This window comes from Hyaena hyaena, unplaced genomic scaffold (genome assembly GCF_003009895.1).
Source record: "Hyaena hyaena isolate Hyena2069 unplaced genomic scaffold, ASM300989v1 scaffold_846, whole genome shotgun sequence".
Classification (NCBI taxonomy): Eukaryota; Metazoa; Chordata; class Mammalia; order Carnivora; family Hyaenidae; genus Hyaena; species Hyaena hyaena.
The window spans coordinates 751,927-763,509 of NW_024081478.1; the positions used below are offsets into that span (position 1 = coordinate 751,927).

General features: G+C 39.1%; 1 pseudogene; it reads right to left on the minus strand.

The window, feature by feature from the left end:
* The window catches only part of LOC120222182, an 18,584-nt pseudogene extending 7,325 nt beyond the window's left edge, over nucleotides 1-11,259 (minus strand).
* Between the last annotated feature and the right edge of the window lie 324 nt (nucleotides 11,260-11,583).

Consider the following 11,583-nt stretch of genomic DNA (forward strand, 5'->3'; position numbering starts at 1 on the left):
TTAGGAATTTGTCCATTTCTTCTAAGTTGTCCAATTTGTTGGCATGTAATTTTTCATAGTATTCCCTGATAATTGCTTGTATTTCTGAGGGGTTGGTTTTAATAAGTCCATTTTCATTCATGGTTTTGTCTACTTGAGTGCTCTCTCTTTTCTTTTTGAGAAGTCTGGCTAGAGGCTTGTCAATTTGGTTTATTTTTTCAAAAAACCAACTCTTGGTTTCATTGATCTGTTCAATTGTTTCTTTGGTCTCTATGTTGTTTATTTCTGCTCTAATTTTTACTATTTCTCTTCTTCTACTGGGTTTAGGGCGTTCTTGTTGCTCTGCCTCTAGTTCCTTTAGGTGCATTGTTATATTTTGTATTTTTCCTCTAATTGCCTGATTGGCCCATTTGTTCTTTAGTAGGGTGTTCTTTAACCTCCATGTTTTTGGAAGTTTTCCAGACTTTTTCCTGTGATTGATTTCAAGTTTCAATGCACTGTGATCTGAAAGTGTGCATGATGTGATCTCAATTCTTTTATATTTATTGAGTGTTGCTTTATGACCCAGTATGTGATCTATCTTGGAGAATGTGCCATGCACACTTGAGAAGAAAGTGAATTCCATAGTCTCAGGATGTGGATTTCTAAATATATCTGTCAAACCCATCTGGCCCAGCGTTTGTTCAGGTCCATGTTTCTTTAGTGATTTTCTGTCTAGTTGATCTATCCATTGCTGTATGTGGAGTATTAAAGTCCCTTGCTATTAGCACAATCTTATCCATAAGATTGTTTCTGTTTGTGATTGTTTTATGTATTTGGGTGCTTCCATATTCGGTGCGTAGTCATTTATAATTGTTAACTCTTCCTGATGGATAGACCCTTTATATATTCTCTTCTTTATCCCTTGTTACTGCCTTTACTTTAAAGTCCAGTTTGTCTGATGTAGCTACTCCAGCTTTCTTTTAACTTCCAGTAGCATAATAGATATTTCTCCATCCTCTTACTTTTAATCTGAAGGTGTCCTCAGGTCTAAAATGAGTCTCTTGTAGATAGTACATAGATGGATTTTTTTTTTTTTTTTATCCATGCTGCTACCCTGTGTCTTTTGATTGGAACATTTAGTCCATTTACATTCAGAATTATTGTTGAAAAATATGGGTTTAGAGTCATTGTGTTCTTTGTAGGATTTATGCTTGTGGTGGTGTCTTTGGTACTTTGTATTGCTTGCAACATTTCCCTCATAGAATATCCCTTAGGATTTCTTATAGGGCTGGTTTAGTGGTGATGAATTCTTCAATTTTTGTTTATTTGGGAAGACCTTTGTCTCTCCTTCTATTTGCTGGATAGAGGATTCTTGGCTGCATATTTTTTCTGTTCATCACATTGAAGATTTCCTGCCATTCCTTTCTAGCCTGCCAAATTTCAGTCGATAGGTCTGTAACTACTCTGATAGGGCTCCCTTTTTATGTTAGGGCCCTTTTATCCCTAGCTGCTTTCAGAATTCTCTCTTTGTCCTTATATTTTGCCAGTTTCACTATGATATGTCGTGCAGAAGATCGATTCAAGTTACATCTGAGGGGAGTTCTCTGTACCTCTTGGATTTCAATGTCTGTTTCCTTCCCCAGATTGGGGGAGTTCTCTGCTACAATTTGTTCATGACCCCTTCAGGGCCTTTCCCTCTCTCTTACTCTTCTTGAATTCCTATGATACGGATATTGTCCCATTTGATTGTATCATCCAGCTCTGGAACTCTCTTTTTGTTGATCCTGGATCAGTTTATCTCTCTTTTTCTCTGCTTTCTCTTTTTCTATAATGGTGTCTTCTAATTCTCCTATTCTCCTTTCTTCCTCTTCAATCCGTGCATTGGATGCCTCTATTTCATTATGCATCTCATTTATAGCATTTTTTTAATTAATCACAGCTGTTTTTAAGCTTCATAGTCTTTGTAGCAGTAGCTTCTCTGATGTCTTCCATGCCTTTTTCAAGCCCAGCGATTAATGTTAGGACTATTGTTCTAAATTCTTGTTCAGTTATGTTGCTTAGATCTGTTTTGAGCAGTTCTTTAGCTGTCATTTCTTCATGGAATTTATTTAGAGGAAAATTCTTCCATTTCATCATTTTGGATAGCTTTCTGTCTCTTGTTAGTTTTTAAAGTTTGTTATGTGCTCTCCACCTGCAAGTACTGTTATATTAAAGAAGGCTCATTGCCTTTCCAGAGCCTGTCCATTCAGGAAGTGTTCTTTGAATGGTTTCTCTTGGTCTCTCTTGTTGAGACTTTGGTTATTTTATTTCCCTACTTAGAGTGGTATATGGGACTCTCCACCATGTGTACTTTGGCTTGTTTCTTGATTAGCCCTGGAAAGAAAACAGACAGACAAACACACAGGGAGCAAAGGCACACAAACGCACAGACAAATCCAACAAACAAGCAAACTGAAAGGGAAGAAGAAAAAGAAATAAGACCAAAAAAAAAAAAAAAAAAAAGAAAAAGAAAAAAGAAAAAAACTGAAAAGACAAAGGACATTCTAAAAGCATAAAATCAGAATTCCCAGCTACAAATAAAGAGCAGTCTGTATGCAGTGCTGATGGAAGAGCATATACAAAGAGAGAAATGACAGGGCAGGGAGAAAGCGAAATTGGACAATGACCAGGCAGAGAGACTAAGAGGTTTAAATCAGAGAGAGAAAGAGGAGAATATGGTAGGAGGCGAGGAGAAAGAAACGAAGGAAATGTTACTAAGAGAAACTATATAGTCTGATTACTCCAGAGAGAGAGAAAGAAAGGCAGTGGTGCAGGTAAAGAATATACATCTAGAGAATGGATTAAATGTGATTGTTTAAGGAAACCAGTGACCAGAGTCCTCAGTCCAGCAGAGGGGATGGGTACAAATGAGACAAGGGAAAATATATCTGAATAGAAAGAATTGATCTAGAATTAATCATGGCAGTGCATCCATGTGTGTCTTGCTCCCCCCCCCCCCCCCCCCCCCCCCCCCCCGCTCTGGTAAAAAAAAAAAGCCGCTCGTTAGTGGGAATGGGCGTGGTTTAGTGTAGGCAGGTCTTAGCCTCCACTGTGTCCCATGGGCCACTCCCTGAGGTCCCACCTTGGTGGTTGTGGTGAGAAAAATGGCGGCGCCCCAGTCCCATCTCGAACCAAGAGTTGCAAATCACTCTTTTGAGTCCTATCTCCCTGTGCCACGGGCGTAGCCAAGGTAGGCCGTGTTCTATGTCCCAAGCCTCACCTTGTTTCCAGGTCTTAGTCCGAACGCTTTTTTGATACTGCCCAAAATATAAACCCGCAGGCCAGGTCTTTCCCAGCCGGGGAATGAGCCGAGATAGCAGCGGAGCAGTTTCAAGCCAGTTTGCTTCCCTGCCATATTGTGCCGGGAGTGCTGCAGAGCAGTTTCTCCTGGCACTGTCTGGGACCAGGGCATCCAGCCCAAAGTCAGCACCACAGCTAGGAACAGGATCACTCTCCGTCCTGAGCTAAGGTTTTTCTCTTCTCCAGGAACTGTTCTATGAGCAGTTTCAGCCGTTCTTTTCCTTTCGACTCACCGCGGCTCCCTGTGACGGGGGTTCCTTCCCCTCTCTCTGTGTCTCCGAGTCCTGGCCTGTTTTTATCTTCCCCAGTTCACATTCACGCACCTATGAGATTGTCTTCTCAGTGGACTCTCTCTTTTCCTCCCAAAGTCCTGCGGTTCAGTGTCCGATGGCTTCAGGCCTTCTCCGTTTGAAAGATGGGGCCAAGTGAAATGTACAGAGCTCCCTACTTCTCTGCCATCTTGCCTCCTTCCGGATTTTTCTTGTTTCTTGAGATAGCCTGGATTGCGATATATTTTCCTCTTAGGACTGCCTTTGCTGCATCCCAAAGGGTTTGGATTGCTGTATTTTCAATTTCATTTGTTTCCATATATTTTAAAATTTCTTCTTTAATAGCCTGGTTGACCCATTCCTTCTTTAGTAGGATGTTCCTTAACCTCCATGCTTTTGGCGGTTTTCCAGGCTTTTTCCTGTGGTTGATTTTAAGTTTGATAGCAGCATTATGATCTGAAAGTGTGCATGGTATGATCTGAATTCTTTTATATTTATTGAGGGCTGCTTTGTGACCCAGTATGTGATCTATCTTGGAGAATGTATCATGTGCACTTAAGAAAGTGTATTCCACTGCTTTGGGATGTAGATTTCTAAATATATCTCTCAAATCCTTGTGGTCCAATGTGTCGTTCAGGTCCATTGTTTCTTTACTTATTCTCTATCTAGATGGTCTATCTATTACTGTAAGTGGAGTATTAAAGTCCCCTGCAATTAGCACATTCTTATTAATAAGATTGCTTATGTTTGTGATTGTTTTATATATTTGGGTACTTCTGAATTCGGTGCATAGACATTTATAATTGTTAGCTCTTCCTGATGGATAGACCCTATAATTATTCTATAATGTCCTTCTTCATCTCTTGTTACAGTCTTTAATTTAAAGTCTAGTTATAAGTATGGCTACTCCAGTTTTCTTTTGACTTTCAGTAGCATGATAGATAGTCCTCCATCCCCTCACTTTTGATCTGAAGGTGTCTTTAGGTCTAAAGTGGGTCTCTTGTAAACAGTTGTGGGAGGCTTAGTTTAACAGCTCTGTTCTCCACTAGATGGCGCTGCTTAGCTTACTGGAGTGGATTGTTGTAGTGCCTGTAGTTGTGTATGTACACAGGACAGGTGAACATGGTGTCACCCAGCTACCTAGTCTCTAGTATCGGAACTCTATTCTCCCTGACTAGCAATCACACACCCATCTTTTCTTTCTAGCTTCTGTCCACTCCCTGCTTTTACACTGTCCGTGATCAAGCCATCAGGTTGCCAGGTGGCACCTCCCTCATGAGTTTTATCTCAGATGCGGCTGTTTCTCAACCCCTCACTTCTGAAGGACTGCAGGTTTGACCTGCTCAGACCTTCTAGGGGAGGGCCTCACCGAGCAGTGGCCAGGTGCTGGCCCACCCAGAGGAATGTTAGGGACACCACGCTGCTGCTGATGCCCAGAGACTGTGGCTGGGGGCCAGGCCACCTTAGAGAAAGTTCACGCGACCGTGTAGCAGCAGTGTTTCAGAGATTCTGGAAATCACAACACACATCTAGCGCCAGGCTTCCCCCTTAATGACCTTGTTTCAGCACCAGCGAATGTGGCTGTTCTCCGGAGTCTACTGGGACTTTTGCCTGTGGGGAGGCAGCACAGCCTCTACCTAATGTACTCGCAGCAGGGGAACTGCCTTTCCCCGTGTGGCCTGAGGACCACTCTGACCTCGCTCTTTGCTCCTAGGGATTCACCCTTCCCAGCAGAGCACCACCAGGTATTGAGCTGAGGAGTTTCAGACTCTCTGCTCCCCCTGTTTATAGAGTCTTAATGGAATTTAAACCCTCTGCTTTCTCCTTTCTCCCTCTGTTCAGTCCCTGTGGCTGTTTCCACTTTTCCACTTTCTCTGAAGCTGCTTTTGGCAGGGGGTGTTTTTCCCATACTCTTCCCCCCAACTCTGTCTTCTCTCCGCAAGCAAAAACAGCTCCCTGCTCTCTGCAGCTTCTCTTTCCCTCAGTTCACCTCTGTGCCACGTACCTGCTGAGTTCTGTGGTTCAGGCTGTACAGATTGTTGTGTTAATCCTCAAATCAGTTTTCTAGGTGTGCAGGATGGTTTAATGTTGATCTGGCTGTGTTTCATGGACCAGAGATGCAAAAACACCTTTCATGCTGTTCTGCCATCTTGACCCCTCCCAAGCATTATTTGATTAAGCCTATTATAATGATGTGGTATGCACAAATATGAGTTATTTAGTCATTGCTTAATTTTGGATATTTATATTACTTACAGCATCCACTTTTTTAAATAATTGCCCAAGATAGATTTTGGACCTCTGGATTATTTTTCTTTGTATAGTTTTAGGAGTATATTATGAAGCAAAAGGTGATAAACATTTTTAAGACTCTCGATGCATTTTGCCAGATGTTTTCTTAAAAAGTACACAAAAATTTTCTGATGGGGGCGTCTGGGTGGCTCAGTTGGTTAAGCATCCAACTTCGGCTCAGGTCATGATCTCACGGTTTGTGGGTTTGAGCCCCTCGTCAGGCTCTGTGCTGACAGCTCAGAGCCTGAAACCTGCTTCAGATTCTGTGTCTCCCTCTCTCTCTGCCCCTCCCCTGCTCACACTGTCTTTCTCTCTCTCAGGAATAAATAAAACAATTTTAAAAATTTTAAAAAGGTGTACAAAAATTTTCTGAGAACTTAATAATTAATGGAAAAGTAAGTAGTATGTACAAACCGTTTCTTTGTATGATATTGTCTTCACAATTACTGACATGGATTCAAATCTTGTTTTTGCAACTAAATAACAACAGCTACTATTAGTTATCATTATTATACTGCTATCCATCCTTCTGATTGTCCTTCTCTTCCTCCTTTTATTCCCTCCTTCCTACTGACAATTGCTTTCTCAAAATTGGAAGAAGAAATCTTTTAAAAATAAGGTTAGATAATATAGAACTTTCACTAATTGTACCTCCATCTTTGAACTTTGTGAAAGTTATCAGGGCCGCCTGGGTGGCTTACTCAGTTAAATGTCCGACTTTCGCTCAGCTCATGATCACACGGTTTGTGGGTTTGAGCCCCGTGTCAGGCTCTGTGCTGACAGCTAGCTCAGAGCCTGGAGCCTTCTTCATATTCTATGTCTCCCTCTCTCTCTGTCCCTCCCCTCCTCACTCACTCTCTCTCTCCCTCTCTCAGAAAAAAATAAAATAAAAAAATTTTTAAACAGAAAGTTATCAAAGGTAGCATAAATAATTTGCAATTAAAAGATACATTGTGTTTTACTCTCAAATAAGATACCAGTTTTATATTGCTACCAATAAGGAGGTTGACAAAAAGAATTTATTTAGAGATTTTAAGACAGTCCACTAAAGATCACTTGCTTCCTATTTATATTTTAAAGAAGTACTCGTTTAAAATGTATTAAATTATTGTTTTCCTTCATAAGGAGTATCATCCTATAAACTTAATAAAATTCTTTGTTATTTTAAACTGTGGGTAGTTTTAAGATTCAAGTTGTAGAGGTTATTTGTAATTTATGGTTCTTATTATATATGAAGTCTGCATTTTCTCTGTGCTCATTCTGTCAGGCAGCTATGATGTTGAGACTTATGTTCTCTAAGGGAACTCTACTGAGGTTTTCTGTAAGTTTATTGTAGACTGAAAACAACTGTTCTAATAGACTAAGTCACTCCTTTTAAATGCTCTAAGGGGGCGCCTGGGTGTCTCAGTCAGTTAAGCGTCCAACTTCAGCTCAGGTCACGATCTCACAGTCTGTGGGTTCAAGCCCTGCGTCAGGCCTGTGCTGTGCTGACAGCTCAGAGCCTGGAGCCTGCTTCTGATTCTGTGTCTCCCTCTCTCTCCACCCCTCCCCTGCTTGTGCTCTGTCTCTCAAAAATAAGTAGACATTAAAAAAAAGTTAAATGCTGTAAGATGTAAAATCATGGGATCTCATGTGAGGAATAGTTTAAATGGTGGAGTAGAAACAAATAAATTTAGCTCCAGAATTGTTAGGGAACACATTTATATTGCTGAAGAGCCTTAACCCTCACCAAAAAAAGGTGACCATTTTAACATGCTTGTCTCATTGCCGATACTTACACATTTGCTTGTAAACAACTCCATAGGATATCTGGTCTCTAGGACTTTGCAAGAGTGTATAATCTTGATGTGTTAGAAAACTAGTTCCCATTAAATGAGGAATTAGATCTGGGTGGTTGGCACCATTGGCTTGATTATTAATAGTATGTGACAGTACCAAGATCACAATAATACTAAAAGTTAACTTTTCTTCTGGATTACTGAGTATGTGCCAAAGACATTTGGGATATTTTATGTGTACTATTTTTTCCCCACAACAATAATATGATTTTGATATTTTTATTACTATCCTCTCTCTATGAACATTATAGCCTAGTTTTCCATAATTGTTGCCTCCATTTTGCAACAACCTGCTAAGTGGTCCCTCTTTCCACTCTTGCTCCTTTATAGTCGAACTCAGTGACTACATCCTGTGGGATTTGTTAAAAAAAGGATATTTCTCCCTTTCTTAAACGTTTTCATTTTCTCCTTAATGCCCTTACTAGAGGTTTCAACCTCCTTACAATTATCTATCTCCAACTTCTCTCTCCAGCATCATCTGTCCTTCACTTAGCCTCTTCCTTCTAGACTAAATTTGAAGCTCTTGAGAACAGTCATTCTTCTTTTACCTGCTTTTCTTTTGTGTCTTCCTGTACCTTCTGCTCTCGTCATTTCTAGGTATTCCTGCATATCCTCTGGATCGCACCTTGATTATCAGTGACTCAAAAATGCTTTCTTTGGTTCCCACTAAATGTCCCTTACCGCTGTGATCCTTCCTTATTATAACATGTTTCATTCGGTTTTATAATGTGCTTTTATTCCGTCTTTCCAGATAGAGTGTCAAGTCGGTGGTGGGGAAACTCTACACTGTTTCCCTGAGTGTTGGCACTTACCCCTGGAATATGGTAGCTACTTGGTAAGTATTCTCTTAGTGACTCTCTGTTACTTTCTTAGGTACTAAATAATGTAGGCCTTGATTTAACTGACACTATTCTGAAAGTCTCCCAGGTATTCCACTTTATTTTGTAATGATAACGATATTCAGGCACTTGCATTGGTATAGAATATATAAGTTTCTAACTGGCAGGTCACTTTAGCTTCCCATATGTCTCTCACTATAAATAAACAGTCTAAATAAAGAATACGGAATCATTAATATTGAAAATGCAACGTAAACAAAGCAAAACAAAGAAATAGATAACCTTATGCGGGGGTTCAGCAGGTTTACCGTGGAGGCCTCCAACAAACTGAACGTGTGGTAGGAGTGGTTGAGGAAATTCAAAATCCCAATACGTTCCAATGAGCCATATTTGAGCCTTTTCCATTAACTCAGATAATGTAGTGGGTCTTCCTGAGTGGAAAAACACACACAAAAATAAAAACAAATGTTAGATGAAATGAGAGTTTTGTCATGTGACTACAGTAGGTAATTTTCTGAAAGGAATTTGGAATGCTGTGGCCAAAGAAAGTGTTCTTTGAAAGTGTTCTTTGATAAAGCAATTGTGTGTGTGGGCTGTGCATATCTATGTAGATCTACATGTATATTTATATATATGAAAGATGATGTGTGAGAAATGTGAGAGGAACATTTTATCTCTAATGTCACATCAATATATTCACCATTATTAAGTTATTAAACATAAGCCATGCAGAATTAAACACCCTGTTGTTTTCTCTCAAGCTATAACAGTAAAAGTTGCAAATGTAAAAACCTATTTCAACTGTACAATTAGTTAACCTTTCCATACTCATGAAAACACCTTTTCCTAGAGTACTTAGTCTAGTTCTACTATTTAGCAACCTTGTTCCTTGATTCTTGGGTTTTCTGAGTGAAGTGTGAACTTTTATAATGTGGCTCATTTCCTAGTAGCAATGACTTCATCTGATTGGCTCATGTTAGGAATTTGATAATATTTGTTTATGAAATTAAAATACTTGTAATTAACCAAAAATTTTTCATAAATTATGGGAAGAGAGATTTTTTTGCTCACCTTTATTTTTTTTTTTTGCTCACCTTTACTTATTTATTTTTTTAAACAAAGAGAGACATAGTGTTAAAAATATGCAGATTAAAAACTTGCATATCCACCCTTCAAAAAGATTTTAAGCTTTTACTTTATTAAAAAATATTTTTTAATGTTTGCTTATTTTTGAGAGAGAGAGAGAGAGAAAGAGAGAGACAGTTCACAAGCAGAGGAGGGGCAGAGAGACAGAGGGAGATGCAGAATCTTAAGCAGGCTCCAGGCTCTGAGCTGTCAGCACAGAGCCTGATATGGAACTCGAACTTTGGAAGTATGAGATCATGACCTGAGCCAAAGTCAGAGGTGCCCCAAGATTTTAGACTTTTAAAACATTATTTATAGGCACTTAGTGAAGGAATATGGAATCATTAGAAACCTCAGATTATAGGTTCTTGTGTCTGGGAAAAAGCCACTATAGTTCTCAACTATGAAGGAATTCTGGTAATATGGTGAAATAGTTTAATTTTTAAATAAAGAAACTTGAGCTACACAAGTAGAAATAATTTCCTAAATGCTACATAGATACTCATGGTAAAAATATGGATGGGACTCCTCAATTTAGATGTCTTTATTAATCAAGACATTTCATGAAATTTCTAAGCGGTTTTTATTTTAATTTTTTAAAAAGTTAAGATGGATATAGATCTCCTTAGAGACGTCCTGAGTGCTCCAATTTGTGATTTATGACTTCCTAATGTGTCCTGTGCTAGTAATGGGCCACAGGGTTCTAACTGATCCCGTCATTTAAATCTTTCCATAATATTTTTGAGATTTACAGATTTTATATTTTCATTTTATTTAATTTATAAAAAGCAAATTCCTCTGACTTTATACAAACTTATCTTCCAAGGAACTAGGAAAGTTAAGATTTTCACATTGTCAACTAAAAACATGACTTACCTAGTACTTCATTGTAAAACTGACCCCACTTCTTTTAGATGTTTAGAACCAGAAGTCAAAATAAAGCACACATATCATATTTTGTACGTTTTCCAGGAATGTCATTTGATCACTTAATTCTGACATAGCAGCAGGTGCATAGGATGGAGGGAAAGGAAGTCCTCCACTGTGCCATTCAGTTGTGTAGCCTGGAGAGAAGGAGAGACTGTACACTAAAGGTATTTTAAGTAGCTCAGTCAGCAGCTCCCCAAAGGGTCCAACGGCATCTGCAAGCGTGACATTAAACTTTGATTCTTATAGTTTTGTAATAGCTTTCTTGTTCGAAATGACATATTTGCACAGCTTCTCAAAAATATCAGAATATTCCAAAAATAATTTTTTCATTATTAGAAAATATGTGCAACAGGTATCTTTGGTCACATATGTCCATTTCCTGACCCACTGCATGAAAAATGTTTCCATAGAATCTGTAGTGAAAGATGTAGGTAATATCTCAAATTTAATACCAAATGGATTTTTGAGATCAGGAGATAGGGAAACCGAAGATTTCAGGGCCATGACCTCATACCCCCTCATGAGAAGTTCATCCAGAATTGCCTTTAAATGCCAATGACTATCCATTGGCCACATTGGGACCCTTCCACAGCTCCCAGAGCTAGAGTAGCAATTCAGCTGTAGCAGCAGCAGAAATCAGATCCATTTCATAGACATCCTGGTCATATTGCAATACTTCCTTTGAACTATCTCCTTCTGCCATTGCTCATGCTTATATCCAAGGAAAAATCAATCAAGAAGTTAAAATATAACCCCTGTACCTCAAAGTAAATCCATTATATGAAGAATCAGGGGATGTGGAAAGTAAGTGAAGGGACAAAGTATAGAATTTGTGTTTACAGTGTGTTTAATATTGTTTTATGATTACCAGTACTAACACCCAGCTAGGAATTGGTGATCTTGCACATGCAAATCAACTGTGTTTTGTAAGATATATGATTAATGTAAAACCAGTGACGAGTGAGAGGCTTTCTGTCTGCAGTCTCCTCG